Below are 13,305 nucleotides of genomic sequence, written 5' to 3'. Positions count from 1 at the left end.
GTTAAGCAGAATGAATAAATTCTAGAGACGTGCCTTCAGCATTGTGCCCATAGGCAATGACACTCTATTGTACACTTAAAAGTTTAAGAGGATAGATCTTATGTTAAGTGGTCTTAGGACAGTAACTTTTTTTTTTTTTTTAAAAAAAGCAAAAAGGTGTATTGCACTTACTCTGACATGCATTTAAAGACACAATTTTTGATTCAAGTATTAGAAACCCACACATTGGTTTTGCATTGTACATTTCCTTCAATGAGAAATGATATTTAAAGGCAGGTTCAGAAAACAATGCTGCTGATGAGTCTGGCAAATCGGTGCTCTAAAAGAAGAGCACAAATTACAAGCACTTGACTGTTCTGCCCCGGATTCAGACATCTCAGCATAAAAGCACGTTTCCCCTATGACCTCTCTTCCTTACCACGGCAGCTGATAGGATTTCAGCAGATATACTTAGATGAACAAAAATAATTTCTCTTTGTGTACAACAACTTAATTTCCAATTAGCACTTTCATTTCTCCAGGAGTAACAGATTCTTATTATCAATTCATCTAGTTTCCTAACATGTACATGCACTTTACCTCCTCAATTGTGTCTGATCTCTGGAGGTTTATGTGTTCTCCAAAGAAGCAGAAGCAATAAGATGAATATATATATATATTATGTACAGACACACTTAAATGGTGGGGGGGGATGATTTTTAGCAACTTGCTCAAAGAATCATGAGGACTGATGAATACAAAATCTGTAGAGAAAACTGACAGGTTGGCGACATAGGGAAACGTTGGTTGAGTACAAAGTTAATCTGTTGGTAGAATTTCCTGTCTTCGGGGGATCTCAGTAAGGCCTTCAACTGACTACATATGGTTCACCAACATGATGGTTTAGAATTTGTTTTATTCAAAGTCCAGGGATTAAATTTTAATCTCATCTAAAATATACCATGACGGAAACATCAAAAATAATGTTTGACCAAATATCTGGATAATTTGGACTAGCCAATTTGAGACATAAAATTAACCATCACAGTTTCTGTTGTACTATGGTGGTGGGGAGGTGGGAAGCTGGGCTCTCTTGTTTTGTATCACACTATGTTGACACTGAAAGAAAAGTGACCACAACACTCGGAGTGACCAAGAGATCTTTATTGCAGCAGTGCAACAGAGGAGAAAAGAGAGAGAGAGAGAGAGAGAGAGAGAGAGAGAGAGAGAGAGAGAGAGAGAATGAATGCAAGAGAGAACAAGAGAGCAAATATTACAAAGTCCATAAGTGCAACATGAATTTTAAAATTCAACAAAAAATAAGAGTAACAAGTTTGTATAGCATTACTCTTTGGTATACAATTATCTTGCTCTTTAATTAACATTTTAGCCTCCTAAAATAAAAACTGAAAGATGCATCTCTTTAGAGAATAAGTCAGGAATTAAAAACATAGTTTGAAGAATAATTTATTATTCTTAAAACACAGTTTAAAGATGTTATGTACAACTATAATGCACCAATAAAAGCAAAAAAATTGTTAAGTAAATCTTTAAAAAAGAGGCAGATTATCAATTAAAAAACTAAAGATGTGGGAAAGTAACAGAAAAGTACAACTATATTTATAGAAACATAGCTTTTTAAATTTATTTATAAGTGCTTTTGGATACTATGTGTAATTCCTCAGAGAGTTTTAGGTGCATGGTTAGTAATAACAGACTATATCAATGGTTCCCAAATTGAGGAGTATGTAAAATCCTTTGGGGAACTTGATGAATAATTTCAAGTCATATCTCAAGATTATTTTTCCCAGTAGGCCTAAGGTGACCTCAGGAATTTTCATTTGAATTCATAAAAATCTGTTCAAAATTTGATGCTGCTGGTCTTGGGACCACACTCTGAGAACTCTTTGGTATACATTGAACTGTGAGATTAACCACTATATATTTAATTCCAACCTAAATAATTTGATTATTTCTAATCTTAAACTTACTTTGTCTTGGCCTGAAAATTAACCTATACTCATTTTTAAGAATGGTATAGAAAATTTAATATTTCATAAGACACTATACATAAATTTATAATGCCATCAACGTACCTTTGCACATTGGCTTTCCTATCCATTTGCCATTAATACATGTTATAGTATTGGACCCTTCCACTTGGTAAAATTTTGGACATCTGTAAGTCACTTGATCTCCTGACTTATATGATTCTTTCCTTTCTCCTAAAAGCATGGCATCATCAAAGTTGGGTAAATTAAAACAATCTGTTCCTGAAAGAAAAAAACATGTATTTGTTCACTAAATTAAAAAATATGTAATATTTAATAGTAATATTCTAAAATAATACTTAGCTACCTATAGAACCAATGAGTAATGAATAATGTACTTCTTACACCTTGGCAAAATATGATGTTTTGACTTCAATTGAACTGTTCTAAATTTATCAAACATATAAGATAGGAATGATGCTTGAAGAAATATTAGTAGTTCTAATGCTTTAGATCAGATTTTTACATTCAAATTATTTTTTCCCCACACTTGCCACATGTAAATTTATATATTTCTACTTTTGGCTTCTGCAAATGTGAATTACTTACAATAATTATTTCAAAGTTTTATGAAATATGTATTTTGTAGTGAGATTGGTGATGAACTGAGCATGAGATGGATGAGTAGGGGCCAGTTTCTCTAGGAACAGAGAGAGATAAGAATTCTGAGAATGTACATTAGAGGATGCTAAATGTTCACACAAAATGATGTGACAATGAAACAATTTGGCTCTTGCTGTCAATCATTTTTTAATTACTAGGTTATTATTCTCTGCCAGACTTAAGAAACTTCAGATACCTTGTAAAATTCTAGAATAACAGCTTACTTTTTTATTTGTACCACTTATACTTTGAATGAGGGAATCTATCACACATATTATAAAATTAAATACACTGTACTTATGCATTCTGGTGGGGAAGACCATTTTCCTCCTAAACATTTTATAAATGCAGGTCCATCAATCCCAAAACCTTCAGAACAATTGTAAATAACTTCTTGTCCATATGGGTAACTGTCTAACTCATGAGACACAAAACCATTAGGAATGGAAGGTGGAGGTTCACAAGGAAGTCCTAAAAAATAAAATAATGAAAGAATGAATCCATGTTTTATAACTTAGAAATTCAATTTTATAGGTCAATTTTGATATTTCACAGTTTTTGAAAAGAAATAATAATAAATAAGCTATTATAAAGTCACAGCAAATGTGCATAAAGGCTTCTTAAGTCCACCTTTCTCATGTATGTCCACCTCTCAAACTGTAAAAACATGAGCAAGAAATTGAAATAAAAAATGTTGATGCTTTTAAGAGATCACCAGAGCTTCTCTAATCAACCATGAGTGAAAAACAGAAACATACTCAGAATTAATAACATTGAATAAATTGATGAGATGGATTTACCAAGTATTGTAAGACATCAGAAGGAACACTGTAAGAAAAATATTTTTGAAATATTTAAAATCTTGTTTGCAAAGCAAACACTACAAGTTACATAAATTTAAATTCACTACATGTTATATTCTTTTAAAAAGAAATGCCAAATTAAAAACTGACTCTATAATGAACCAATAAAATTAATAAAAATAGGATTGATTCAATAATGCAATAGTATTTTAATGGTAAAGTATTTAAATGATTAAATACATATGATAATCTATATTATTCTATACCCTGACTTTGACAAAAGCATATTATATTCAATTATTTGTACTCTCAATTATTTAAGTATTTGTATTCTCAAATCAGAATTCGAGTTTTCATGCAGTCCTCACCTACACACTCCATTTGCGCATGTAGCATGTTATCTCATCTTCCTCAGAGGTTGTGAAACCATCTTCACAAATATAATTCAGTTTAGTGCCATGTGAATACTGTCTGGATTCAATTCCTTCTTTCCTTTCTTCTGAAGATCTAGATGGACTAATTCTTCCATGGTCTATGTCAGGTGGTTGAGAACATGAAAGTTTTTCTGTATGAAAAACAGAAATCAAAGGGTCAAAGATAAATAAAATGTTTAAATTAAAACTAAAATCAAATACTATTTAAGCCTGTCGTCAAAACATCTATGCTATCCTCTTGCCCAATATCTCCCTTGATTTGTGTCTCTTATATTATATGAAAAATATTCATAAATAGGAATTTATCTGCTAGTTACATAATATCCCAAAGTGTTGTCCAATTTTGTTGACAGAAATGAAAGATGGTGACTGGTTTATGAACCTAGATCATAACTTACAGTTTTAGGATCAAGTGTAATAGATAGAGAAATAGAAAAGGTCCTCATCTTTTTCATTTACATAAAGCAGAGGGGATTATTAACTTCAACTGAAAGCATGTTATAAAGCAAATTTCACAGTACTGACCAACACAGCGTGGTATTGACTGCCATCTTCCATTTTTGCACACAATTTCTTCTGCTTCCTTAATCAGATAATTTTCTTTGCAAAGAACAGATACTTTTTCTCCATCCTGATATTTCACTGTGGTTTTCATATCTTCAGCATTGGGAATCTGAGGTGGAGGTGGGCAGAAGTTTATCTCCACTTCTAAAAAATATTAAAATTAGATTTCTTGAATACAAAATAGTAATTTACATATATTAAAATACAAAAAATAGAAAATTCAATAACTATGTATCACAAAATGATGATGTAATTATGTTCCATATTTATATATGTTATACTTTTCAATTTGGATGGCAGTTTAATATTACCTATTTTGATGGTCCTCCCATTTCTTCTTTTTTAAGCAAACTTCTTTATTTACAAGAAACTTATTATTTGTAATCTTTAGATAATCTTAACTGATTAATACATTTTAATCACAAGTATTAAATAAAGTATGCAATGAAGGTGATTTTAGAAATATACATGAACAAATGTATTGGGACTATAATAAAACCCTTTTGAAATCTACCAACAGAAGCTGATTAACAAGAGTAAAAATTTGCAGTCAGTTAACAAACAATTTGTATTGCTTCTAGATCATTAACCATAATTACAAATAATTTACAGTGTGCCATTTGAAGATTCAACCCTCCTGAACTTACCATTTAGAAGCACACTCTCATTGCCTAGGGGTATATAAATTGAGGGTATATATCCAGTTTAATGACTACACAGTTTAACTGTAGTTACACAATTAGTAGGGTATAAAATACCCCTTTGCAAACTTATATCTCAGTTCCCATAAAGCTAAATTCCTCAGATGTATCTTGATGGTTTATAATGTGAAGATGAACTACGTCCCTTTTGACTGGGGGAGGGCTCTGGATGAATCTGAAAGCAATTGGACTTCTGATTTCTTGAGCTTGCTTTCTCCTATTTTACTGTATTTTTTAGTTCACTAAAAGCCTTAGGCAAGTGTACACTAGGAAATACTGTAAATCTTTTCAAATGTGTGTTATGCTGTTAATAGCTCCTGGAGATAGTTTACTGAACAAACTTGATTCATGATTATTATTTACTCCAAGGTTTCTGTTTTTGTTTAAGGCAATATAATCACATTTTATCAATAATGTTTTTTAATTTCTATTCTTAAATATTTTGACATATTTCTCAATGTTTTCATTATATATTTTCATAGATTTATTTTCCTCAATTATTAATAATGTTTAATTATTCTTCCTATTTTCCTTAAGTATGTTCTTTTTTGGCTTCTAGATTGTTTTATATATTGCTTTTATTTTGTTCTTTGTTTTCTAATGTATGTTTTAATGCTATAAGTATATCTGTATTAAATCTGTTTCATAGATTTCAGTTTATACTACAATTATTGTCATTTAATTTAGAGTAATTTTTGGTAGTAAATAATTGATAATGAAGTTGTTTGTTTGTTTTCCAATTTTCCAAATTTGCAAGATGAGCATTCAAGATATCTAGCTAGCACTTTCATTACTTTAATTTTTACTTTTAGTTTAGAGAAAATACTTTAGGAAGTTGATTATTTAAAATTCATCTAGATTTCCTTTATCATACAGATAAGATTAGTTTTTTAATGACCTGGCTACCTTAAAAGTAGATAGTGTATACCTTAGGATAAGTGTTTAAAAACTTGGAAATAAATATTTTATAACTATAAAAGGGTTACTTCACAAGTCCAAACAAATGTTGAATATATGTCTAAAAATATCAAAATACCTAAAAAATAGACAGAAATAAAAAGAAAAAGGCAAATCCCTAATCCTACATATCAATATTGACACCATTCATGCTATGACTTACTGAAAAAATAGGTAAAGTTTTGAAACAATATGGATAAATTTGAAAACCACTATTCACTTTAACCTTATATTACAACTAGAATATATGCATATTTAAAAAAATATTTATTTCTTAGTTGTAGTTGAACACAAGATCTTTATTTTATTTATTTATTTTTTAATGTGATGCTGAGCATCGAACCCAGGGCCTCACACACAAGTGCTCTACTGCTGAACCACAACCCCAGTCCCATATATGCATATTTTTATGTGAAAATGGAGCTATAAATAAAATAGAGAACATACAGTCGAATTTTTTTTTTAAATCATAGTATTGAAATATTGCATAGTTTCCTGAGAACAGAATTAAATAACTATAGTCTGATAAGAATAAGTTATCTACAGAAAATAAATATTTGGAAATGAAAGAGCACACTTCAAAATAAAAATTGTTGATCTAAAGGATAAATCACAAGGAAAATCAGAATATATTTCAAAGGGAATACAAATTAAATATAAATTATATATAATATATATACATAATTTGAGTTTATAAATAAATACATTTTAAATAAAATAAAATACATAGTTAGATATTCATATACATATTTATATGTCTAACTGTGGGACACAGTTAGGGCAGGTCTTTAAAAAGTGGAAATTTGAAGTTTTTATTTCAAATGTATGATGATTGAAATTCACACATTAATTACTAACTTAAAAAGGTAGCAATTCTAAAAAAGAATTTAGCTCAGTCATAAAATGCTTGCGTAGTGATGGAGGTGCAAGGCCCTGGATTATAACCCCAACACCATGCACAGAAAAAAATGAATAAAATAAAGGTGAATGGTAATAATAAAATTAAACTCAAAGTCTTTAGAAGGAAGAAAACAATAAACAGAAAACTGACAAAATTAAAAAGAGAGAAGAGAGAAATTTAGCAAAGCTTAAATTTGAAACTTTAAAAATCTAAATCTGAATGAGAGAAAATGGAAAAAATAGGGTGTTAAAGTTGGTTACTAAAATTATTAATAAAATTGAAAAAAAAAACTGTTATGATTTGGCCCCAAACTTCCTATGTTGATGCAGAAATGTTCAGAGGTGAAATGATATGTGACAGCTCTATCCTAATCAAACCATTCCAGTTTGAGTGGACTAAATAGTAACTGTAGAAAGGTGGGGGAGGTGTGTCACTAGGAATATGCCCTAAAAGGATGTTCACCATCCCTGTGGCTCCCCACTCTTTGCTTCCAAGCTATCATGATTTAAGCAATTCTCCTCTGCTATGATACCCTGCCTCATCTCAGGCTCAGAGCAATGGATTTGGCCAACCATGAACTGAACCTCTGAAACTGTGAGCCCCAAATAAACTTTTCCTTCCCTAAGCTGTTCTCAGGTATTTTCATCACAGCAATGAAAAGTTGACTGATAGAAAAATGATAAAGAATCACGATAGAGGACAACATATGAAGAATGTAACAAAGGACTGACAGATCAGGAATCCTCAATCCTCCTTTTCCCCATAGACACTGGTCAACAATACATGAACCAATTCTCTTTGAGAGAAATCTACAAAGTGGTTGAAAGTCTCTTAATGCCAGGTGAGCCCTAAACAAATGCATCAAAGCCAGTAGGAAAATTCATGTCTTTCCATATCCTCTCCCCCAGCACAGAGCTACACAATTGATAATAAAGTCCAGTTTCCAGACTTTTATTGGGCAAAGAAAGGAAGAGTAGAGCTTGTGTCAAATGCTCTGAATTTTCTGAAATTTTGTGTCAATTGTTTCAAAGTCATGATGCGATGGAATATACTTCAAATGCTCAAAGACATGCCCCCAGTGATGTGCCTCCTCCAGTCATATCTTACCTGTTTTTAGTCACATGCCTATATAAATTCTTTTTAAGCTGGAAGTACAGTACAGTACTTTTAGTCAGTAGTTTTTTCATATTAATAATCCATCAAATGGATTAATCCACTGATTAGGTTACAGCTCTCATTACCTAATCATATCACCTCTGAACATTCCTACATTTCACACACATAAGGTTTTTTTGAGACAACTTATCTAAAACATAAAAATAACCAATAAGCCAAAGAAGAAATCAAAAGAAAATTTAGATAGTATCTTGAGACACATGGAAATGAAAATATAACTTGCCCAAACATACAATTCAGCACAGTAGAACTGAGAATTACATCACATCATGTATGAGTTTTTCCTCAAGAATGAAAGATTTAAGGCTGCAGTTGTGACTCAGAGGCAAAGCACTCGCCTAGCATACGTGAGGCACTGGGTTCAATCCTCAGCACCATATGAAAATAAAATATGTATCCATCTACAACTAAAAGCATAAATGTTTTTTAAAAAGAATGAAAGATTTAAGATTTTTATATGTATGTGTGCACACAAACATGTAAAATTCACTGTATTATCAGTAAATAAAATGTATTTAGCATTTATTCAACACCCCCCCAATGATCAAAATTTCTCAGCTAACTAGAAACAGAAAGAAACCCCCTCAATTTGATAAACAGCACCTATGTAAATCCCAAAATAACATGACACTTATGGTAAAATATTGAATGAAGAGTGCTGAAATAAATCAGAACTTTCATAGTAATTGATTCTTTTTCATACATATTGCTTGAACAACTGGCTATCCATACAGAGAAAAAAAAACAACCGCTACTTAATCTTGTACTCAAAATTAATATAAGGTGATAAAACTAAATTCTAGTACTATAAAGCTATAAAGCTTCAGGAAGAAAATGTAAAAGAACATGTGTTCTTCACTGCATGTAAATTCTTTCCTTTTAAAAAATTATCTCAACATATATTATATATAATCAGAGATACGATAAATTATGATATAATTGTGTATTAAGAATTGTAATGCAAACATAAATAAATAAACATTACCAAAATAAAATAGAAAAAGAAAATTATCAAGTTAAAATATATGCCTTACATTTCTTTTTTAAATTGGTATGGCCATACTTCCTATATATTGGTATGGCAGAATTTCAAAACTATTGAAGCTAGTCCTTATAATTATAGAGAAAAAGATATAAAAAACTGAAAGACTAGAATGCTCTTTGCTATTCAATTGGAATTGCAAGTGTCAGTACAACCCAGAATTTTCAAGGTAGATAGAGACAAAAATTACCTTCCAACTTCAAAAGAAATTATATCAACACATAGCTAAATTTTTAAAAAACACAAAATACTACTTCTATAAGTGAGGAAAAATGTAATGAATTTTAGAAAACATTGTACACAAGAACTTACTTGTGCACGTTGGTTCACGGTCCCATCGTCCATTGATACAGATTGAATGTTTCTGCTCCAACTTTCCCCTACATGGGTAACTGAAGTTAAAATTATGATTATATTCATTTTTATCTGATTGATTTACTTCATTTGCAGTTAGTCTTGGTGCTTGACACTTCTCAAGTTGATCTGTTGCTATAAAATGAAAATATTTCCATGAAAAGACCAATTATAAGAATCAAGTCAATATAAAGTAGCTGTACAGTCAATGTCAAATGACATTTTGATTTGTGCCTTTAAATTCTATCAACCAAATTATTCCTGGTCACCACTGCATGAGATGGCATTTATTCCTATTTTTGAACTATTATAGAGAATACCTGTCATAAAGATATTTTGTACTTTGGTAACTGAAAGAACACAAGAGACTCATTTTCTCAGAAGATTTGCATACTAAATAGTTATCAAAGAACTAAATTTGGAAAAAATTTTAAAAACACTAGATTTGGTCCCATATTTGAAACCTGTGCAAAAGATTCATATTCATTTGTTTTCCTAATTGCAACCACCACTATATTATCTATAATCTAGAATCCTTAAATATTAAAATAAAAACATCATCATCTATGGAAATGTAATATAACAAGTTGTTCATTTAAACATATTTTTGAGAGTAGTAACATAATATAATAAAATCTATCTAAAATATATTTTATAGGACATGAATAGTTAAGCAGATTTGTTATATGATCCGAGAGAGAGAGGAAATACTTGGAATAAGAAATTGTGTGCTTTCATTAGAAGTGTAGCTTGGTGGTAGAGGCTTGCCTGTCATTTCCAGGCTCTAAGTTCAATCCCTACATCATAAAAAGAAAAAGTAAAAAAGAAATCAGGTGCTTTAAAATCATAATCTCTCTTTTTCCATTCTTAGAGTCTTTAAGAAACTATTATGTATACCAGATCATACTATAATCAAATAATATTATAATACCATAACAACAAATTTTTGCTGACTCTGTTATGAGTTCAATAAGTACTACAGAAGCTTTCAATGTACCATATATTTCAACAACTCAGGAAAGATGAGAGTTCTTTTTGAAAATGATAAAATATCTGTATTGGTCTCTGTAAATATTTGTTATTAACAATTTGAAAAGCAGAGTCAAGTGAGGATAAACAGAGCAAAGAAAAATCAGTAACTACCAAAGCACAGTAAGTTTGTAAACCAATCTTTAAAAACAAAACAATGAAATGAGAAATTTAAAAGTACATGAGGAGGGGGGATAGTAGAGGATAGGAAAGGTAGCAGAATACAACAGTTACTATTATGGTATTATGTAAAAATGTGGATGTGTAACCGATGTGATTCTGCAATCTTTGTAATATTTTGAATAACCAATAAAAAAAAATAAAAGTACATAGGTACTTGAGAATTAGTCTCATCCTTGGGGCTGGTCCACAGTGTTGAGAAAGGAAAAACAAGAGGTAGAAACTAAAGGAACATCTTTGGTCAAGGGAAACTGTTTGTGCCCTGGATTTGATCGGTTTCTGAAAGGATTTCTTTGGTTTGGGGAGTAAATAAATATATTGAGAAGCATGAAAAGCTAGAGTGATGGAAAGTACAAAATGAATATTGAAAGGGTAGAATTATAGACCAAACTTTGAGAGCTGGAAGGACTTATATGAAGCAGACTATAGGCAGTAAGCAGAAGATGACTCACAGGATGAAAAACTCTGAGATCAGAAGAAATAATAATTGTAGCACAACTTTGAGTTTAATTAAAATGAAAAGTTGAGAGTTTCTGATGCCTAATATTAGTTTTCCTCCCATATGAAATCAGATAAAACCATTTGTGTATGAAAAAGGACAAGGATAAGGTGAGGTCCAAAAGGATTGAGGACACTTTATTCACAGAAATGTGTTTATCAAAAAATGTTAATAATCAACATAATTTATTGTTTCATTTGACAAAAACTTAATAAATGCTTCTGTATGTCAATCCATCTTAATGTCATGAGAACAAAACAAAGGTAATTCCTGTTCTGGAGGAACTCTACTCTGTTCTGAGATTAATTATGTCTAGAAATCCAATGAATAAATAAGACTGGATACCCAGGACAGACTTAAAATGAAGGACCCAGGGAAATCTAGGAAAGAACTCAGTCTAAGAGAAAAGTGAAGAATCTTTCCTTTGGTCATCAAAGGCTTGATCACCAACAGGAAAAGTGTGAAATCAATCAGTGATATTTGATTCCTGGCCCAATACCAGATATGTAATGTTGCTAACTCCACTGAATCCCCATGGTGATAAGGAGGGTCAGAAGGCTGGGCAAAGCCATGGTCAAGTTCAGGTATAGCTCCACATGTTCTCTCCTCCTCTATATAAATTTCACAAATACATGTTGATAATGGAGACACAGTATGTATGTTTAAATAAATACAACAATATTTCAGTTTAAATTTAGTATTTTTAATATATTACCAATACATTTTGGCAAGGTTGTCCACGTTCCATCAACACATTGAATTTTATTAGGTCCCTTCATCAAAAATCTAGGATTGCAATTATATTCTACTACTACATTGTGTCGATATTCTTCTTTCTTTGTTTCTTTAACTTCCCCATTGAATAGTGGAGGAGGTGGACCACATGACTGTACGTGATCTATAGTAGAAACAATGGTTAATGGTTAAATAGTCTATCTTGCATGTAAAAAAATCCAGAAAAATGGAGAGAACTCTTTTTTAATTATTTTTTCATATGATTAATTGTAAAATTCTTAATTAAAAATAAATTTTTACATTATATTCATATTTCCAAGTTGGATTAATTCTATTATAGTAACATTGGAAATATTTTAAAGCTTTGAATATTTTCAATGATGTAGATATTTTGAAGATACATACAAACTGTTAGCAAATGTGGTTGTGTAAATTATATTAATTTTTAATTCTATAGTAACATTTTATCATAATTTTTTGAGAAAGTATCATCAATGAGACAAGCATTTGATCAACATCTTTAACTGATTTTCTAATGTACTCCATTGAATTAACTATAAACTGTTTAAATATTGTTTAGATATACTCTATGAAACTTGAGAGAAGTCCTGTACTATATAACATGTCCAGTATTAATGGTAGCAGTGTAGGAAAAATGGAAAGTAACAAAGTAAATCTCCCTAGTCTCAGCCATCATATTTGTATGTATGAATACTCCCAATACATATTTCAAGAAATAATTGGTGATTAAATTCTTAAATAAACTAGTTGTGCTTTCTGCCACATAGCACATATCAACAACTTCATTAATTAGATTACAGATACAGTGGAAGCCAATAAAAAAATAATAGAAGAAAGAAAAAAGGTTCATATTCAATATTCTAATCATCATATTTACAACAGAAAGATAAATATTCACCTTTACATATTGGGATATCCAGGGACCATCCAAAATGGTAGCATTGTACTGAATCTGGTCCAACTCTTGTAAGTCCTGATCAGCAGGAAAATTTCAACAAATCTCCAACTTAATCTTTCTTGGGATCAGCCATTAAGAATTTTCCCATTTTGGGAATCCTGCATTCCCTTTCTAAAATAAAAAATAAAATGATTTAATAAGAATATATAATTAATCGTTGACAAATTACATTTTACATTGTCATTTTAAAATGAGGTAGGTGTTCAGTGATGCATATACAGGACAGTATCAGACAAATCCTCTTCCTGGAAAAAATGTTACAGATTAGTTTTATTCACTGCCTAAATTTACTCATATAGGACTCTGAGAAATATGGTG

At 30.7% G+C, this 13,305-nt stretch overlaps 1 pseudogene; it reads right to left on the bottom strand.

The window, feature by feature from the left end:
* Window positions 1–278: 278 nt before the first annotated feature.
* The window catches only part of LOC143412134 (complement factor H-like), a 35,441-nt pseudogene continuing 22,414 nt past the window's right edge, over window positions 279–13,305 (bottom strand).

Source organism: Callospermophilus lateralis, chromosome 13, assembly GCF_048772815.1.
Source record: "Callospermophilus lateralis isolate mCalLat2 chromosome 13, mCalLat2.hap1, whole genome shotgun sequence".
NCBI classification, from domain to species: domain Eukaryota; kingdom Metazoa; phylum Chordata; class Mammalia; order Rodentia; family Sciuridae; genus Callospermophilus; species Callospermophilus lateralis.
The sequence above is the reverse complement of the archived record's forward strand: the minus strand, read 5'-3'. Positions and strand labels throughout refer to the sequence as shown.